Genomic DNA, 21,068 nt, shown 5'->3' with positions numbered 1-21,068 from the left:
AAATTTAAGGAAAATGCTTACCTGGTTTGGCTGTTCTGCTTCAACTATAATCTTGACAACACACCTTTCCCTTACCAATGTAGCTCTAATGGAAAGAGCAATATTCTTCTGTCCCACTGTCACTGCATATAGAGGTGACAGGAAATCTGTAGATACTTAGTGAGCACATATAGCATGATTCTGTGGAGAGAAAGTTTGGGTAGTACAAGGAGATCTGGATGAGGAAGGCAGCTGAGCCTTGTTGGTACAAGATGTGCTGCCTTCCACATAAAAGCAGTTCTCAGTTGTAGTCTAACCTTGAATTATTTGTGACAGAATAAAAATGTTACTGTTTTTTTCTTTCTAATTTAAGAGCCTACAGGTTAAACTTTAGTAGGAAGAGGTTAACTACTCAATAATAAGGAAAATGGTAGATTCAGCACTCATGTATTTATTCTAAGATGTCTAGAATTGTCCTTTTCATTGTAATTTAAACTTTAAAAAAATGTAAAACATGCAGTATATGCTACCTGAGTAAAGAGAGAAATGTAGTCTCTAGTGAAATTTAGCAGCATGAGGAACTTAAGGAAAAAGAAATAAAAATCTCCAGTGTAATTGTACAAGCTTTAAAAAAATCCCCACCTCAGTAAACTGGTCACTTCCTTTTCTCAATACTTATGTGTAGGCAGTTTATGGTATTTCAGTAATTCTGATCTTTGTTTAACTACACTACTGTGTGCCAATAAAATGAGAAGTTCAAACAAGCAAAGCAATCACTCTGTGTATTGCTAGTTAAAATTCATGGCTAGCAGGGAACAGATTGCCATAAGAAAACCCTCAGCCTGTCCATCTACTGGTACCATACCACCAGCAGGGCTCCTTTTATACAAGCTTCTCCCTGTAGTTGCCTCTTTTTCTTTTGCAAATCTTCCTCTCCCCTCACAAATTTATAGCCCATTGACTACTTTCTGTGGGTGGCTAGAAACATCTGTGTAGCAATCCTTCAGTGTATGTCCTGCACCCTGCTTGGAAACAATGACGCAAAGGCCAAGAAGAGCACAGCAGTGCCCAAATGCAAAACCAAGGAGGAAGAAAGGAGCTGTTTAACATGCGTATTCATTACTCACAGTCAATTAAGGTTGAGTAAAGGTGGAGGAGCTCAAGGCCCTACTTTGTCAGCCTCAGAAAAACGTTCTTGTGATCGTTACATCATGTTTCATTAGACTAATTCAGTTTAGGCAATGCCAGTTTCCTCCTTGATGTCAGCCCTGTTGCTATCAGCTGCCACTTTTCTAGGAGGTTTTGTAGTAGATTTGGCCAAGCTAAGACTAAGCTGATTGAATTGTCATATTCTAGGGCCTTCAGCATGACAAAGGAAATGTCTTAGAAGAGTATACAGAATTAATTTACTGGACTTCTAAATTCAAATTAATGAAATGGATTTTAACAGCAGAAGGCAAAATTTCCCCACAGCTTTGAAAGCATTAGATAAATGGAATAGAATTCCCTACTGAACTCTAAACTTAAATATTTTATCTATACTAAATATTTTACATCTGTACTTCTAGAGATCTGTCTAAAAAGCTATTTCTTTTAATAGAATCCCTCCTTTGGATAATCAGGCAATAATCAGGCAATGTGAGAGAAGGAAGGGTGCAGGAACTTTTTTTTTTCTATTTTTTTTTTTTTTTTCTTCTAGGTAGCAGTTATACCAGGAGATTAAATTATGAGGTTTAGAATGAAATAGTATTCTTTCCCTCCTTTCCCCCTCTGCTTACTGACATATGGACATCTGAGAGTGTTCAGTGGAGGGCAGGAGATTCTTCCTTTAATTTTTTTCTTCTGTGTGTAACAGCGCTCTTAAGCAACAAAACCTGTCAGTTACTCAGTTATCTTTACTGAGATTTGTTGGACCAGACTGTTACTTTTTTAGCAATGTTCTTGTTAAACCAACCAAATGCTGCATATTATGCTCATGACTGGTAACTGTAATAGCAGGAGGCATCATAATTTGCAGATCTTGGTAAATTCTGGACAACATTTTGTTCCAGTTTAGACTAAGACTTTAGTTTGTCAGGATTAAGTACTGAAATTCTAGTAATTATCTTGGCTTTCATTATATTCTATTATACAGCTGTTGGGTTAATTTTTGCAAATATGGGCAAAGATAAAGAGCAAAAAGTTGCACCTCTCACTGTCACTTGAAATGTATCATCTCCTGTTGAGCTTTCTTCCCAGCTTAATTTTACATCTGCATCAGGTAGCCTGCTCTGCAACAACAGATCTGTGCTCTCAAAGGATGTGTTTCAGATCCACCCAAATGGCAAAGCAGCTGTAGGATGACATAGCAATCTATTGTTACCTGCAGAACTGTGAAAATGCCAGGCTATGTGTCCAATTCCAAGTTGCTATTGATGACATGAACCTGTGAGATAAGACACAAACATGACTGGCTTGTCAAGATATAACTATTTTTCTGCAGTGTGTGCTAAGAACAATGATGGCTATTAGTCTGTTTTTACGGAGAGGACTACTGACAGGTGCTGTAAGTCTCTCCAGACAGCCTTGGTGCAGGAATGATTAACTGACTGAGACAGGACTTTGAGCACACACACGATTACTGTGTCATTGCAGAGATGACAGTGTATGCAATATTATGTGGGACGGGAAACTGCTTGGATATCAAGTATCGGATACTTAGGGGATTTAAATCTAAATCTAATCACACAAATTTTCAGCAAAAACAACTCTTGCAAAGGATACTACTAGCAGTTTATGTTTAGTATACTCATACTTTAGTATATTTTAACAGTATATTTATTAGGTGATAAAAATAATTTTCAGTGCAGTTCAGTTGTTTAACAACATCTATGATTTGCACTTGAATGGATTTATCTCTGGGGAGAAAGCAAAGGTGTGTGCTTTAGTCACTTATTGAAATCCCTCAATAAATTCCTGCAGGATACATATTCCATTGATTGGCATCTGTCTGCACTTAAAACAAAGGGAAAAGAGCCCCCCTTGGCACACCCCCTGGGGACTGGGGAATTTCTTTCTTTTATCTATTGTGGGTGTAAACACTCCATCTCACCCTTCCAAACTAAAGCTTTTGCTCCTGAAATTAGATATACTTTGCACTTCTTGTCACATCCCAGCTCCCTGTGAAGAGAGGTCCTCTGAGGAGCTTCTGCTTATCTTGTTTTACTTTGAAACTTGTTCAAAGGAAAGAAGAAAGATCCCACTTAGCCTAGTTAGCCTGAGACTAGATCATTTGGTTTGCTTATGGAAAGGCTTCCCTTTAAAGATAAGAGCCCTTAGAATGTATCAGATAATTTCAGTTAAACTTCTGGGTTGTGTGTCTTACTGTCAGTCTAAGTACTTCCGTGGCTGTCTGCTTGAGCGTGTGAGCACATCACAGTTACTCAGTTTTGTCATTACAGCATCCCAGCGAGATAAGAAAATGTCTTTATTTTGTGCCTGGGGAGCTCAATCACAGGGTAAGTGAGGAATCTCGCCTGCAGTCAAATGGAAGCTCTGTGGGAAATGCTGTGGTTGATCCAGGGTTCTCAGACTAGATCTCATGCCCCAGAGCAGTGCTGTCTCCACAAAAACAACCTTTCTGCTACTTTTATCAACTATGATAACAGCTAGTGAACACCTTTTGTTGCAAATCATGTCCAAATTATGCACAGACCTGAATTCATAGCACTGTTGCTTAGGTAGATGTCCAGCATTTTAAGATATTACTCACACCATGTATGAGCAGTTTTTGCAAGTTGTTGACTGCTGTGTATTCTTTCATGATGTAAATAAACATAAGGACTTAGCCACATGAACAGATTTTCATATATTCCGTGGCAAAGTAAATAAAAAAATTTTAAAATGTTCTTGAATGTTCAGAGGGAATAGTGAAGTCAACTTGTTTCATCAGATTTTTGGGATAAATACATATTATGATTTTTATGATTCATCTGATTCACCTGCCTTAAACTGCAAAAATATGACCTCTTTAATCACAAGTCTTGCAATGTTGTAACACAAACATTCTGGGATCAAAGTGAAAATGTGTCCTTCAGTGAACAGGAGCAAAACCCAGAGTGATGACCCTTCTCTGCCCTCAGAAGAGTGCATTGATGTGAACTATCTTTTTCTGTACTTTTAGCACCTAGTGAGAGATAGGGGTGATTCTTCAATGGTGCAGATTTTTGTTTCCCCCCAGTTTAAATAGGACTTGGATATCATCTAAGATTATCTATGAAATAAGTTAAGGAAAGGCAGCAAGTTCTTTTGCCTTTCTATGTCAGCTGTAGCTACCAGTAACAATGAGAAAGGGACTGACAGCACTTATACTGGGGAGGATTACAGCAGAGCATCATGTGATGCAGAAACTCATCCCTGCAGTGTTTTCCTCATCGTCACTGTGTCTCTGCTGTCTGTGGGAGTGATGTGGGGAAGAGAAAAGTGTGATCTGCTCTCTCCTAGGCTGCAGCTAGGAAGGTTACTAATGTCTCTAATACTGCAGAGATTGCTTGTGGGTACTACTGCTGGCAGCACTTGTCACAATACTTCCACTGTAGTTCTATATGGTGGAATACAGAAAGTGCTATCAGGAAGTGCAGGATCCCCCATGAAAGTGTTATGATGTTGGAGAGGACTCTCAGAAGCAAAGTGAAATGCTGGCATTTCTCTTCCTTGTTGGGAAAGGGTTCAAAATCTCCACCATCAGGACTGAATGTTCAAGTTGATAGGAATAGCATAAGTGTGGAGGTACTGGCTGAAGTATGACTATATTTTTATATTTTTGTATATACACTCATATATCTCTATAAATATACATATATGCACAACTGTTTCTTTTTTTTTCTTTTTCTTTTTTTGGTTCATGGTCTTCCACTCTCAAATACATATGTAAAATGGATAGAAGATTGCATTCTCCTACACAGTCTTTGGAGTCTTACTTAGGTAGTTAGATAAAAACTATTTCAAGTGTAAGAGAAGTATCATAGAACATATTCTCTTGCTGTTTTAACAGTCACAATCACACAATCATCTTGTTTCTTTGTGCTACTAGATATTCCACTTCTTTTAATATCCAGCTTGAGGCAATCATTAGCTCATAAGATGACAATGACAAGATCATTGTAAAATTTTGTTTAATGAAAGATTGCTTTCCTATTTTATGTGTATAATGTTAGACACTGGATTGAGCAGTGAAATAGTCTAATTTCTATTCTTGCCTGACTGCCTGGCAAATATATTGATTTTAGGATTTCAGTGCTTAGTGTCTTATGCCTCTTCTCTAGTGGATCCTGCACGTTTCCATAATATTTCTGGTACCGTTTAGATGACCAAACAACTAACATGATTCTTAGGCTAGGCCTGGTCTTGGACTAACTATGGCCTTGTAAGCAATTCAGATGACTTTACATGCAAAGCAGATGTTATTAATGTTGCCTCAATGAGCTTTGACTTTTTATACTGTTGTACTTTCCTTCATAGTATCAATCAGAGCCTCTAGAAGCACTGCTGGCCTCAGAAATTTGTGGTTGCATTATAATTTCCCAGAAAATCTTCTTCCCAGATAAATGAACTTGTCCCTTATAGAATATGAACACTCATAACTAGTGATACTAAGCAAAATCGAATGCTTTAAGTAAAACAATAAGACAGTACCATGTGCCTTCAGGCTTCAGTTTTTAGGTTTACATATACAAGAGCAGTAATTCATTTTCTAAATTAACTTTGTTTTGGCCGCTTGCTGTTTGGAAGTGTGGAGAAATTTAAGGTGATGCTGGTGATTCTCATCATCTCTACATGCAGGATTTTTATGTTTAACCTCAAGTTTGTGAAATTACTCTTACTGACTTTTTTCCTACACATCTCTACAACTACAATAGATAGTGGATATTTTTTTTCTATTTTGGCATGATTTATCATCACACTCAAAAATGCAAGTAAAATGTGCTAATTGTATACCAGTTGAAGTACTGATTCAGAAAATAAAGTAGAAAGAATAATCTGAAATTAAAATCAAGAATGATATTGCTCTGTGGATCATTCTAATTTGATCTGTGTAGCCAATTCATGCCTGCAGACTTTGCGTATACATTCAAAATTCAGAGGAGAGGAGTTAGAAGGGAGGTACATAGCATGAAAACAAAACACCATGAGAATTCCTCTTGCTCAGCCATTAGATACCAAAACTTGTCTTGTAATAGTGATTTATCATGGGAAAGAAAAGGAAAGATCATGTGTATAAATCAGAGTGTTAGCTGAGTTGTGGTTCAGCTTCAAAGCCTTCGTACTTCCTTCACTCTGCTTTACTTTTTCTGCGACTTCTTTCCCCAATGCCTTTATCCTTCATCTGTATGTTAGTCAAGGTCTGCCTTCCTGGGTACTTTAAACACCCCTAATTGTAGCAGGGGTTTTGACCTTTTGCTTTAGTGAGTGTAACTATCAGTATCCTGTTTGGGAATGTTAAGGATGTTCTGAGAAGTACTGAATTGTCTTCAGAGCACAACCTTTCCTTTCTCTGAAATAATCAAGAGTCATATGGTAGGAATCCATCTCAATGTGTTTAGATCCACATGTAAAACACAACACAAAGGAAAATAAAACTAAAAATGAGGCAAATAAATAGCATATTTTCATGTGGTGTCTGTTACCCAGCTGCCTTTCTTTTTGCAGATGGACTTGGCAGGATGCCTGAGCAATAATTACCAGTAAAATTTTCTAACTTTTCTTGAGTTAAATGAACCAACTACTGAAAGAAAATTGTTTGCTTGTTATAGAACAACATCAGAATATTAAAGCGGGTAATTTCAAAATAAACACTTAATGATTTTTTTTCTTAACCACTTAGACTTCAGTGACTTCAAGGTTAGCTTAGGTTTTTCTACAGTGCTAGGGGAAAGAAAGCCTGAGATAGACAGAAGGCCCTCTGGAGATGGTAGAGTATTTTTTGTCTTTTACCAGTGATTTTTAGCAAAGGACAAACTAATGAATGTGTAAGCATGCAACCATGACAACAGTGCAGGAGGAAAGAGCCTCATTACCCACAAAATTGCTGAAATTACTGTTCTCATAGGTTTCCACTGAAGAGATGCTGTTTTCCCTAGACTGATTTTCTGTTATTTGTCCAGACTGAGGACTTTTTATAACTTTTGTAGACTTTTCATCTCTGTAATAAATTCTTACCCAAACAGCTTTGCCTCATGTGATCACAAGAGGCAAAAGCAAACTGGAAAACTAACCTTGTGTTGTTGAATGTTGGTAATACCTGCAGAACTTAGAACCTTACACCTAATTGGGATCTGTGCAGATGTTGTTCCATCCTTATTTTTTGTCATTCTTCTTAGTTTGGAACTGTTTCAGGTAAGTTTGCACGAATCACGACATCACCTCTGAGTTCCAGTATATACCTTAACATTCATAACTTCTGACTGTTCTCTTACCACTTCCTGCTGCATGGTACCCATTATTGACTGTAGACTTCAGAATTTTGGAAGTAGTCTATGACTTAGGGAACTATTTGCATATCTGAAGCCTCTACATACTCAAGGATCAGAATCAACCTCTAATTTTCTTTTGCAAGGTAGAAGGTAGTTATGGATGACCTTTTCCATGTGCATTTAGCTGCAGAGCAGCTGCTAGAGAGAAGCACATGGAATGGGCTTTGTTAAAGACCCTACCTTTTTTTTTTTTTTTTTTTTTTTTTTTAATGCTCTTTTGTTTCTTTCCTATGACAGAATAGACTGAATGTAGTTACATGTTCCCAAACTGGGGATGATATTGAAAGTACACTGGACCACTATACTGAAATAACTTTTTCAAAACATCACAACTAGGAAGAGCCCACAAATGGGAAAGAACAGAGAAGATTGTTTTGGTTCTTCATTTTCCCCCTTATCTTTTCAGTTTTGTGTCTTTTATTTTCTTACTTTTCTTTTTCCTGGGTTTCTCTCCCCACTCTCTCCATATTTTCATCCAGACTTTGGTATACCTTGATTCTGTTCTAGTCTAATAATTCTCAGGCTGACTGTATGTTACATATGTGAGCTGAATTAAACATATAATCTTCCAGATAATTATTTACAACCTTAAAGGATACTCAGTTTAACAGGGTTTCATGCATTAAACCACTGTCCATCTCTCCACAAGCTAACATGTTGTCATTTATCACTAAGCTTTGTTTACAATTCTTGCTTTCTCCTCACTTCTATCACAGGTTCGGGCACTATGCTGTCAGTAACAAGAGTTAAGACATTTAGCTTATTGCTGGCCAGCTCAGTATCATCATATCCTTCCTGGAAATGGTTGACAAAAGAAAAGGTTAGGAGTTGCACAGTAATAAGGTCATAAGATATTGAAGGACAGCAATACAAGGGCCAGGAGAACAATGGCAAGGACAGCTGGGAGATCTGAAATTGTAAAAGTTTGCTTGAGAGAACAGCACCAAGAGGAAATGGGAACATTTACGAGAAAAGTATATCATTAGGGGAAAAAGGAAGTACTGAGCATAGAAAGAATCTAGTATCACATTCAATTAAGCCTGCATTACACACCTAGTCAAAACACCTCTTCAGAGATTAAAATGAGAACCAAATTAATTGGCCATTTGTATTTAAAAACTGACATTTTGTTTCAGTAAAAATAAGAACCAAAATTAAAAGTGAAGATTTATTTTATTGCTTGTTTGCCTTATGGATTCTGAATCACAAGGATTCAATAGATCTCAAGTGGAAGAGTATTCCCTTTATTTAGCCACAGGTCTGAACTGGACATATGATTGCTTAATACAGATAATCTAATATCTGCATTAAAGACAGCTTGGGATAGACATTTAAGGTGACGTTTGCGTGGTAAAACTTATCACTGTATTCTGCAATATTAAAGAAGAGGCATATATTGAATAATTAAGCTGTCATTTTCTCTTGAGATGTAAATCAGCTGATGTTTCAGTTCAGATAAATCTTCTCCAAAGCCTCAGAAGGATTTTCTTTTCCTTCCATACACCTCCCAGTTAAATTGCAATCTTGACTACCCTCCAAAATCCATTTATTTATGATAATTGTTAAATATTGTCTCCTCATTTCCACTAAATACATCATTATCAGCCTTACCACAGCAGGAACATTTATCCTATCCTTTATCGTACTCTCATATTACCACCACTCTCCTTTCATCTAGCCACTGACCTTCACCTTCTTTGTTGATTCCACTGTCTCTTCTACTGTAAAAGCTCCTCTCTTGTGTTTCATAGAATCATAGAATCACAGAATCACCAAGGTTGGAAAAGACCTAAAAGATCATCCATTCCAACTGTTCACCTGTTACCAATACCTGCCAGGATGCCCTTGGCCTTCTTGGCCACCTTGGCACACTGTCGGTTCATGTTTAGCCCAGCATCAATCAATACCCCCAGGTCCATTTCCTCTATACAGTCTTCCAGCCACTCCAACCCAAGCCTGTAGTGTCACCCGGGGTTGTTGTATCCAAAGTGCAGGATGTGTCATTTGATCTTGTTGAACCTCATCCCACTGGCTTCAGCCCAGCCCTCCAGCTTGTCCAGATCCCTCTGTAGGGCCTCACTACCCCCAGGCAGATCCACACTCCCTGCCAATTTGGTGTCATCTGCAAACTTACTGAGGGTGCACTTGATGCCCTCATCTAGGTCATCAATAAAGATATTGAAGAGGGAAGGCCCCAGCACTGACCCCTGGGGAATACCACTCATGACTGGTCACCAGTTGGATTTATGTCCATTCACCACCACTCTCTGAGCCTGGCCCTCCAGCCAGCTCCTTACCCAGCCAAGAGTGTACCCATCCAAGCCACAGGCTGCCAGCAGAATACTGTGGGAGACAGTGTAAAAGGCTTTGCTAAAGTCTAGGTAGACCACATCAGCAGCCTTTCCCTCATTTACCAGATGGGTAACTAGATCATAGAGTGATCCAGATTTCATTTCTGCCTGGTCTAAATTTGTCTGGGTTTTGCTAAACCTCTAGGAGGTAACAGATAACGAATAACGAGCTGGCATCAGTTCTCTTTGTATTTTTTTGGCACTTGCCAAAGCATGAGAGTCCCTTTGCTTCCCTTCCTGCTTAAATCAAAAAGCCAGGCAAAGGTCACTGGTTTTATGGACTGTATCATGTGAAGGGGGCAGGCCTCTTAGGTGGAAAAAAATGATTGAAAATGAACAGGTGAATATAAGTTTTAAATACCCTCTTAACATGGTAAACTCTGTGGTACAAGTTAGCACGGCAGTGAAATGAGCAGGCGTGGAAGCTCACATTTCCCTTGAGTGTGACTAACGCAGCTCTAAAACAACACATGTAATCCTGAAGTATTAAAGTGCTCATAAAAGAGCACTCTTCTAAGTCTATGAATATTGTGTGAAATCTGGGTCTGCTTTATAGGATGCTGTTCTTTAGTCACACTGCCTCAGCATGGGATAACCTAGTGCTAATGCGCCTCTTTTTGTTTCCTCTGTTTTGCAGTGGAAACTGACTTATATTAGTGAAGTATTCACAAGCATTTCTAAATGTATGGGCAATATTTTATTCAGTTGGTTTTTTCCTAGACAATTATAGAAAAGACTAAGTGCTCCCAATCTAAGGCTAAGTGCTCATGCTTCAGCAATGTACTGTACCATAAAAATGTTTGTGACAGGAACCTGTGGTACTTTTCTGTCTCTCGATTTTTGGACACCATTTAATTGTCATATTATTTCACAACATCTTGTAATTACCAGCCAGATTTGCTTCTGACCCATGCACCGATGTTCCAGGTTTTTCTTTCAGGTGCACTGGAGTGGTGTCTTTGAATTAAACAGAATTGGCAGTGTGTGCATTAAATACAAACAGCAGCCCTTCGATTGAACTAGAAGAGAGAGCATAGGTTGGTGGGAATTGTGTGTGTAATTATTGTTGGTTTCTTTTTATAATACACATACACACAAGTAATAAAAAATAAAAAAATAAAAAATAAATAAACCCACAGATCTTGGCCTTGCTGTATTAAATTCCACTTCAAAAAAGAAAAATCAGAAAGTGAGTACTTTGTTACAATCAAGCGGAAAGTCAACAGAGACTCTCTAACTTTTCCTGTTTTTGTTGTGTCTAATGTCCAGCAATTGGTTAAGGCTAATAGACATTTTCTCACAGTTACATTAATACTTCAAAGCATTAGCACAGGCTGTAACTGAAAAATGGTTTTTCCTTTTTAAAATGTTGATGACAAGTTTGATTAAAAGCTTTATTCCCCATAAACAACTTCTACAGTTAAATAGACTTTTTATTGTGGACTCAATTTATTAAAGTTTCATCTCTTCTCTTTGCTTAGTAAACTCATTTATTTGCAAAGGGAGTTTGAGATGCCTAAGTGTTAATAAATATAGCATGAAAACTTCAACACTGAATTCAGAATGAATTATAATTTTGAGCCAAACACAAGATGCTTAAAGGAAAGATAGGATTCCTCTTTCCTCTGTCCTAGACTACAACGTATCTATTTTCACAAACTTAGAGAAAAGTGATTTATTACTCCTGGCATGATGTCTTCTCTGGGCAAGACAGGGAGTTTTAGCTTTGCCTCTGGATGTCCCTATTCATATTCCAGCTCCTAACAGCATTAGTATGTGAGTATGAGACCACAATACTCATCCAGGAATAAAGTTATCTCTTCAGAGAGGTTTTAGTAGCTGTAGTATGGACTGTGGCAGAAATGATTTTGAAAAATGTTTGTAAAATTGAAGGCCACAATACTAAATATTTCTGTTTCTTATCATTTGCACTATTCCAGAAGCAGATGGGGAGAAGACAACCACCTGATCATCCCACTCATGCATTTCTTTGCAGTGCAGTTTCTTGTTAAACATGGAAGTTGTCTCTCATCAACATCTTCTCTCCATACCAGCAGGTTTCATGTTAGAGTAGTCTTTTATCATCACCCAAATTGCACTGCTTGACATTCATGAATGAAGTTGGTTCTGCACTTCCCAGCTGCTCATCCACAACTTTATGTCCTCCCTTTTTTTAATGACACACACAAAAGACAAGAAAGGTTAACTTAACCTTGGCCATATGGGTGTCTGCATAAACATAATGTTACCAGACCAAATAAAACAGTGTGGGAGTAGGAAGTGGTGGCAGTGGTAATGGGAAGGTGACAAAATATTATTCTGGGGACATGTTGGCCAAAATTTGAGCTAAAATGTAGCTTTATGCTGACTGTCCTTTCACAGTCACTGTAAATCTGATATGATAAAATTGCATATCAACATATACTAGCCAATTTAACAGAAATATGTTCATATAGCCACTCCTTATCTAAGCAAACTTTCACAGTATGTGATCTCGCAATGCACAGGGCTAGTACAGCTGGTTTTGTAGACTTAGTCTCATTTAATAGCTGGTATGCTCAAAGATTAGGAGCTACAATCATCTGCCTGGCAGTGACCTCCTTCCCACTGCATGCAGTCAACACTGAAGCTAAGAGTCTAGCATGAGGTTTTGTCTACACAAGTTAGGATGTTGTTCCACAGCCCCATCAATACAAATTATGTGTTAATGACAAGTGTTAAGTAAACTACAGAACATATATATTCAAAAATAGCCATGTACAATTTCAGTTTACCTATTGAAATATTGGTTGAAAGTCTTTCCTCAGAAAAGTCATTTGGATTTTGTACCTGAAGCATAATGGCATAACTTGTTCATATTGGGCTGGGATATGGCTGCACTGATTTCAAGTGATAATTCCATTTTTTCAAGATCTTGTCAAAGTAATTATTTTGGTAATTTGCAGACTGTAAAGAAGAAATATAAAATCAAATTAGGAACATCCACAGAGATGATGAATTTATGAAATCAAGCAGTCATCCTAACCATTTTAAACATACCAATTACCCTGCTTAAAATTTTCATTCTCCCTCTTGTACGAAAGCACGCATTCTGCAGTGCTGGGGGAAAAGCCTATTTCTACTGAAAAACAAGAACTTTAGATCCCTCATACTTTATAAAACAAATGTAAATATATGTCCAGTGGTAAATAGCTTTGAGGTATTTAAATCACATTTGATACTTGATTTTAAATGCATTCTAGTGATCTAGCACTCTGCTGACCTCCGGATTTAAAATACCACTCTCTGAATATGTATTATTCCCAATATTGTGAACAATCACTTAGCTGTTTCTCATGATTTTGCTTCTACCATGTTTCTGCACTTTGATTTCAGTCTATTTTTCATCCTGACATGCACACACACATTAATGGTTGTTAATATCCTTTCTAGAAACTGAGTCCTAGTTACACTGCTCTTCAGGTAATAGCTAGGGCTACACAGGCATGAGACCATAAAAATGCGATCTTTAATCTTAAGGACTTCCTGTTCAGGAAGAACTAAGTACAGACCAAACAGCAGCAAGTGAACAATGTGACCTAGGCTGACTTTTAATGTGAATAAACAAGTCTGATTAAGAGTTATTCACTACTAGACGTTCTCAGCGATTCTGAAAGAAAAACAGTAGCTGCGCCAAAACTAGAATTTTGGTTGTTTCCACCAGCATCAAGTAAGCCTTGTTTACTGGTGAATTGGCATGTTGGATTTCCTTCCTTAATTAAAAGAACATAGTAATTCCTTCCCACTCTGTAACACTGATATCTCATGATCTTTCTCACAGTTACAGATACACAACGAGCAGTGTGTTCCTTCTGGCTCTATTGTTATAATAATGCAGTAGCTACCTTTGGAGGACACTCCTTCAGAAGATTCTCCTTCACATCACATTTGAAGAATTTTGAATACTTTTGAATTCCTGAACTTTACTGCATGTAATCCTTTTTTTTTTTATTATTATTTTTTATTTTTTATTTTTATTTTTAAACTGTCTGAAGACAAGTTATCTCTGTTTCCATATGTGATATACCATGCACCAAACCTTATGCTAAGGGAAAGCAAGTCTGAGTAGAAGGAGAAATCTCCTTTTTCTTCCAGTATATCCAGTATATCATAAAGACTGCTTTTATTTTTACTCTATCTTTAACTCTATCTGTATGCTTATTCTATTTTCTGACTTCTTGTTTGTTTGTTTGTTTTATCTAGCTTTGCAAAGAAGGAAATAATTAAAAAAAAAAAAAGATAGGAAAAGTCTATTCAGAGCACAGCAGTCATGCTGCACTGACAGTTAATGAGAGGTAGAATAGTCAAATTTTACCCCATAATTGTTGGATAGCCCACTGGTTAAGACATCATTATTAAGCTAAAACATACAGATATGATTTTCTTATCCCATTGTCTGTGATGTAGGATTTCATCTTTACTTTAAAATAAACATAATCTCTCTTTTAGCTGGAATTTCTCCTGACAACTTGGCATATAATGGGAAGATGATGTAGCATTTTCTTTTTGAAACAGATTGATCAGATGATCAGATCCTTCCCTTTCCCTCTCACCCTCCTTTTATCTCTACTTGCAGTTTTTATTCTTATAAGGTTTGTCACTGCAAAGCCTGAAACAAAGAATCTCTGAGATTCTTCTATGCAAGGGTTATGCCAACATTATTCCACTTCTTATCTTGCCATCTCTCAGGCTATAAAGCAACTAATCAGGATGAATCATTTTGGCGCTTGCTTTACTGCCTGTAATGGATTTTGCTCAAAAAATAAAATCAACTTCTTTTCAAGAGAAAACAAAACAAAACAAATTAAAACAAGTGAAAAAGTAAAAAGTAGCACCCTCCCCCAAAAGTCTGAGAAAACATATTAAGGTTGCAGTCATTCTGGGCTGCAGATACACTTCAGAAGATAGGTCTGGATTCAGTTGCTTTGAATTCCTTTGGCTTTCATGAGATTAAATTGAACCTAAGTCTCCATACAAATATTTTCTCAAATACCACTGCCTCCAGCCACTGAACTGTACAACACTGAGCTTTGTAATTTGGGATTATTATTATTTTGGAGAAATTTGCAAGTTTTGTACCTGAATACTCTCAAAAAAATACACAGCCTCTATGTACTCTAGTATTAGTGGAAATACTGTTTCATGAACTTAAGTGGAATCTGTGATTTTGCTTTTCATAGGTTTTAAATATTCCTAGTCTTACAAGATGCTTTCAAATCTGATTAATATCTCAGCGAGGTACACAGAGGTTTATCAAGAAAAGGATGAAAACTGCTTAACTTAGCTTTCAAAATTAGGTTCCCGCTATGACAATTCAAGCTATTTTTTTTTTTTTCCCCTGTGTTTAATCTTAGACAAAACCAACTTTTTACGAAAATAGACTGTCCTTGTTCAAGTGTCCCTTGATACACTGAAAGCAGCTTCCTCTCAATTTGGGAAAGCCAAATCTCCAGAATTTCTTCTCTCTCAGAAGAGAGTACGGCTACGTGTTTTCCTGTTGTGCTTTTCTTTCTTTCTTTCTTTCTTTCTTTCTTTCTTTCTTTCTTTCTTTCTTTCTTTCTTTCTTTCTTTCTTTCTTTCTTTCTTTCTTTCTTTCTTTCTTTCTTTCTTTCTTTCTTTCTTTCTTTCTTTCTTTCTTTCTTTCTTTCTTTCTTTCTTTCTTTCTTTCTTTCTTTCTTTCTTTCTTTCTTTCTTTCTTTCTTTCTTTCTTTCTTTCTTTCTTTCTTTCTTTCTTTCTCTCTTTCTCTCTTTCTTTCTCTCTTTCTCTCTTTCTCTCTTTCTCTCTTTCTCTCTTTCTCTCTTTCTCTCTTTCTCTCTTTCTCTCTTTCTCTCTTTCTCTCTTTCTCTCTTTCTCTCTTTCTCTCTTTCTTTCTTTCTTTCTTTCTTTCTTTCTTTCTTTCTTTCTTTCTTTCTTTCTTTCTTTCTTTCTTTCTTTCTTTCTTTCTTTCTTCCTTTCTTCCTTTCTTCCTTTCTTCCTTTCTTCCTTTCTTCCTTTCTTCCTTTCTTCCTTTCTTCCTTTCTTCCTTTCTTCCTTTCTTCCTTTCTTCCTTTCTTCCTTTCTTCCTTTCTTCCTTTCTTCCTTTCTTCCTTTCTTCCTTTCTTCCTTTCTTCCTTTCTTCCTTTCTTCCTTTCTTCCTTTCTTCCTTTCTTCCTTTCTTCCTTTCTTCCTTTCTTCCTTTCTTCCTTTCTTCCTTTCTTCCTTTCTTCCTTTCTTCCTTTCTTCCTTTCTTCCTTTCTTCCTTTCTTCCTTTCTTCCTTTCTTCCTTTCTTCCTTTCTTCCTTTCTTCCTTTCTTCCTTTCTTCCTTTCTTCCTTTCTTCCTTTCTTCCTTTCTTCCTTTCTTCCTTTCTTCCTTTCTTCCTTTCTTCCTTTCTTCCTTTCTTCCTTTCTTCCTTTCTTCCTTTCTTCCTTTCTTCCTTTCTTCCTTTCTTCCTTTCTTCCTTTCTTCCTTTCTTCCTTTCTTCCTTTCTTCCTTTCTTCCTTTCTTCCTTTCTTCCTTTCTTCCTTTCTTCCTTTCTTCCTTTCTTCCTTTCTTCCTTTCTTCCTTTCTTCCTTTCTTCCTTTCTTCCTTTCTTCCTTTCTTCCTTTCTTCCTTTCTTCCTTTCTTCCTTTCTCTTCCTTTCTTCCTTTCTTCCTTTCTTCCTTTCTTCCTTTCTTCCTTTCTTCCTTTCTTCCTTTCTTCCTTTCTTCCTTTCTTCCTTTCTTCCTTTCTTCCTTTCTTCCTTTCTTCCTTTCTTCCTTTCTTCCTTTCTTCCTTTCTTCCTTTCTTCCTTTCTTCCTTTCTTCCTTTCTTCCTTTCTTCCTTTCTTCCTTTCTTCCTTTCTTCCTTTCTTCCTTTCTTCCTTTCTTCTTTCTTTCTTTCTTTCTTTCTTTCTTTCTTTCTTTCTTTCTTTCTTTCTTTCTTTCTTTCTTTCTTTCTTTCTTTCTTTCTTTCTTTCTTTCTTTCTTTCTTTTCTTTATATAGCTTGTTTGCTGCAGACAAGAGGTAGCTGCAATGACTGATTTGGGAGTGGGGTAAAAATGATTTAACAGGACACACAGTAGTTTTGAGACTTTGAAATGAACTTAGCAGATGAGTTTTATTTAATGCAACCAGAAGAAAGCTCTCTCATGCAAACCACAGTCCTGATACTTTAGAGAAACAGGAAGCAATTTTCACAGTTCATTCGCACAACCAATGAAATGTGAAATAGCTTGCATGGTTAGGTGAGACTGTGGGATGTTCTCTGTATCTCTGGGCAGAGCAGTACTGTTCCCAGGGCACAAGGGTAAGGAGAAAAACACTGAGAAAAAAAATATTTATTAAGACCAATGCTACTGTCAGAATAATGGAAGAAAGACAAAGGATTCTTATTTATATCCAAGAGATGTTAAAGAAGCTTTGCACTGCTGAACAAAAGCAGTGTTATGTTTCATCCATAAAGAACAAGAAGTCTGATGTAAAATTATTGAATAGCAATACAGCAAAGCAAATTTTAACAGGCATCACCTTTCACATGGGAGAGGTTATTGGAAGACTGTAAATTTTCATGCAAAAACAGAAGGAGCTGTTAGTGCTACTACACCATGTGAAAAAGGTGCTAGGGTAGAAAAATGCATCTCCCTTCCTCAAAGGCAAACTGAACGATGCAAATGCATAGAAAGATTACAGGACAAAACTAATTAAATTTTTAAAATAGTCTCCCTCCTTTTTCCCCTCCCCTCTTATAGTCAACTTGATTGACACTTAATAGTTATGCCAGTCCATTTGTTTCTTAAGTGTGAAGTTCCCACAGCAAGGAAAAAAAAAAAAAAAGCAAAGAAAAAAAAAAGGAACACAATAGTCTGAGCTGGAGTCTTGTGGGGAAGTGCAGCAAGCATGGTGAAGCTCTGATGAGTCTATTGAAAAAGCAGCTGTTTCTGCCTTCACTTCTGACCTGGTGGTGCACTCCAGTATAACTGTGTTCAAAACCCTTTCACTCTTTACTCAGTGCCGCTCACCATTCAGTGGGACAGAAGCAAGATCTTTACGTTGGTTTTAAACTACTTCAAGAAGCAGATGCTGCAATTACCTTTAAAAGCAATAGCTAGATAGACCCTGAATGGTGGCCTGTTTTTATTATTGCTGTCTGTCCAGGGAGCACTTTTATTGCTAGCAATCAGTGTTAGATCTTCAATAGCAGTTGATCATTTTTGCTTCAGGCTTTTGTGTGCCCATATGGCTGTGCGTGGGGAATGCAAAGAAGAACAAATTTTACTACAGGATTAGCAGCCTTGTCTTGCTTTTTAATTTTACATTATGGCCTATTGTGTGCATACTGCAAAATGAGGAAGCAATGTGATTAAACCATAAAAGCTATTCAAACTGAAGGAATGTATGTCTCAATCAAAAACCACATCTCTGGACATGGTAATTATAGAAGGTCTATAGAACCGCTGACACAGATGGCTGGGGAAACAATGTATACTTACCAAAATATAAAACATTCCCAAAGAGTTACCCCAAGGGTGGTGCAGATTTCTGCCCTTGATAAATTCATATTACACAAATGGTAGAGCTCATAATGATAGGGTTAGGAACATAGAACAGGTATAACTAAGTGTGCAGTCTTTTACCTTGAGCAATATAACTTTTGCTCATCTCTGAACTACGCATATCATAGAGCCCCTGAGTACAGTGAAGTTGTTTGCTCTGAGAAAAATTCCTCAAGTAGACAGAAAGGCCTTGGCAACAGCAGGTTCAATATTCAGATTTGTTCTTATTGCACTAAATTACTTACTAACAGACATACCTTTAATTAGCAATACATCAATATTACATTCATCACACTAATACTTGATGCAATACAATCTCTGAAGAACAAGCAAAGAGCGAAGGAACATTTTACTGTTTAAGTGATGAAGTACTGTATTGACTTTGAGCTTCTGGCAGTTAGATTTCCAAACATTTTTCACCTGTATATTGCAGCCATTTCCCAAGATTTTGTAAATTTTTTTAAAAAATTTATTTATTTATTTTGTGAGCTGATGCCATGCAGTAAGCTTTCTTCTTCTTTTTGTTTGTTTGTTTTGTTTTGATAAGTACATTACTTTGTTTTGCAGTGAAAAACTATGTCTGGTTTCTCCATATTGATAACCATTTGGGAAAGAGAGAAGATAGAGGTAGATACAAACATTTACTGAAATTTGCCAATAATAATAAAAAGTGGCAAAAAATTGGATCAAGCAAGAATTAACAGTGTTATAAAAATCCGAATCAAGTTGCTTAGCTTAAAGAAATAGACAGGGATCCACTGGTTTTAATAGCCCTCTATTTTTTTTTTTAATTGTTGTAATGCAGTTGCGTGAGAACAGCTCAAAACAATTGGTTACATAATGTCCCTGCCTTAAGAATCTGATAAGCAGAGAAATACAAAAAGCGAACATCTGGATTTTACACCCAATATGGTACAGGCTGTGGCATTGCTAAGAAAACGAAATTCCCATCATAAAAATGCAATTTTGGAAGCTAATAAATAAGATTTATTTATTTATTTATTTTTCTCAGAGATTACTCTCAATGGCATATTATTTTCTCTGTAACATGCAGCCTCACTTCTTTCCTCCCTGAAACAGCAGTGGCAAGATGACCCTTTCCTCTCCTGTGGAGTTTGACTGACAAGGCACTGCCAAGGAGAGAAAATGATTTTCAAAGTCTGACCTAAGAAAAACCGTTTCTTGTGCTCTCACTGGACTTTTGTTGCTTCAGGTGTTACAGGAAAAACAAATCTCTCAACTGCTCTGCTTCTTAATAAGAGTATTATTAAGATCCCCAAGCATAGCTGATACCACTCTTCCAAGCAGACCGAAAACTCCATTCATTTATTGATGCACTCTCCATGAAGGGATTATGTTTCACTTTGTTTGAAGGACCTGAGAGCCCTTATTATTTTTGTTTGCAGAAACACTGTGGTGCACATGAAAGAGACACAGAGAAAAAAAACCTTTATTTTAGGTGGGGGAGAATGACCAACAGTTGATTGCCTCTTTTTTTTTTTTTTTTTTTTTTTTTTTTTTTTTTTTTCCCTCCCATTTGAAAAAAGCTTCTTGGATGATTGATTTCTGATTTAGATTACCACATCCTCCCTGTTGTTCCTGGTTCTGTTTACTGAAATTTTTGCTGCTACTTTCATCTGACATTCAGGATATTGATAAGGTTAAAGATAATGACCGAGTTACTCCATGTCCAGTTTATTTTGGTGAAGATTTTCCTCCCAGCCAGTGAAGACAAAGGCTTGCTTGTCATTACAACAAAATAAAACAGGACACAATAGTAATAACTAAAAAAAAAAAAAAAAAGAAAAGAAAAAAGAAAAAGAAAATTACTCTTGTTCAGATTTTATCACAGCACTCATCATGAAAAGCAATTGCAGCTCTTGGTGAAATGACTGTGAGTGTTCATGCAGTGTCCCGTGTACGGGGTGGAGGACCTACTACCTAGCCGTCAGGTATATCTCTGCTAGAAAATACAAATTTCATGGGAGGTTCTTAATTTGGTCAGCCACTGTGCTCAGGCTGTGTGGCTCTGTCAAGGCTGCTCAGGTCCATGGCACTGTTGTTATCTAATTTCTGAATGAGATTCTCTGGAAAAGAGTGAGGAATGGCTGACATGAATTTATGGGCTCTGGGAGAGCAGATCTCATAATTCTTCAGATCTGGCCCACTGCACTTGCAGTGAGCCTGGTTAAATTACTAAGTCTGAAACTTTTTTCATATTTCCATATGTATGCCATGTTTTATTCACCCTATTCTTTGAATGTGAGCAAATCAAACACGTGTGACTTAATCCCTTATTCTACACTTAAGACTTGAAAAATCTCAGTTAGAAAGCCATTCATTTTGGTGGTCTGAAAACCACTTTATTAAGGTGGATATTTTCCACACAAGTACTGCAGAAATAAAGTAGTTTGACTCATCTTTCTTATACCTCATTGAAGTCATAATTACTCTTGTGCTTTCATTTAATCTGCCTTCATACTCAGTGTGAATCACTGGACAAACAGTGAGTGAGGGCTGAGCAGGATTTAATGTAACTGGAAGACGGCATGTATAGGATGATAAGTTATACCCTTTCCACTACACCGTATTTGTGTTTAAGCATAAAAGGAGGCTTTACACTTTTTCTGTGTGCCAGCACTAGGGGTTTTTGACAACTATGGGAGGACAGGCTA

This window comes from Coturnix japonica, chromosome 1, assembly GCF_054131305.1.
Source record: "Coturnix japonica strain WE chromosome 1, WE-NBRP24, whole genome shotgun sequence".
NCBI classification, from domain to species: Eukaryota; Metazoa; Chordata; class Aves; order Galliformes; family Phasianidae; genus Coturnix; species Coturnix japonica.
The sequence above is the reverse complement of the archived record's forward strand: the minus strand, read 5'-3'. Positions refer to the sequence as shown.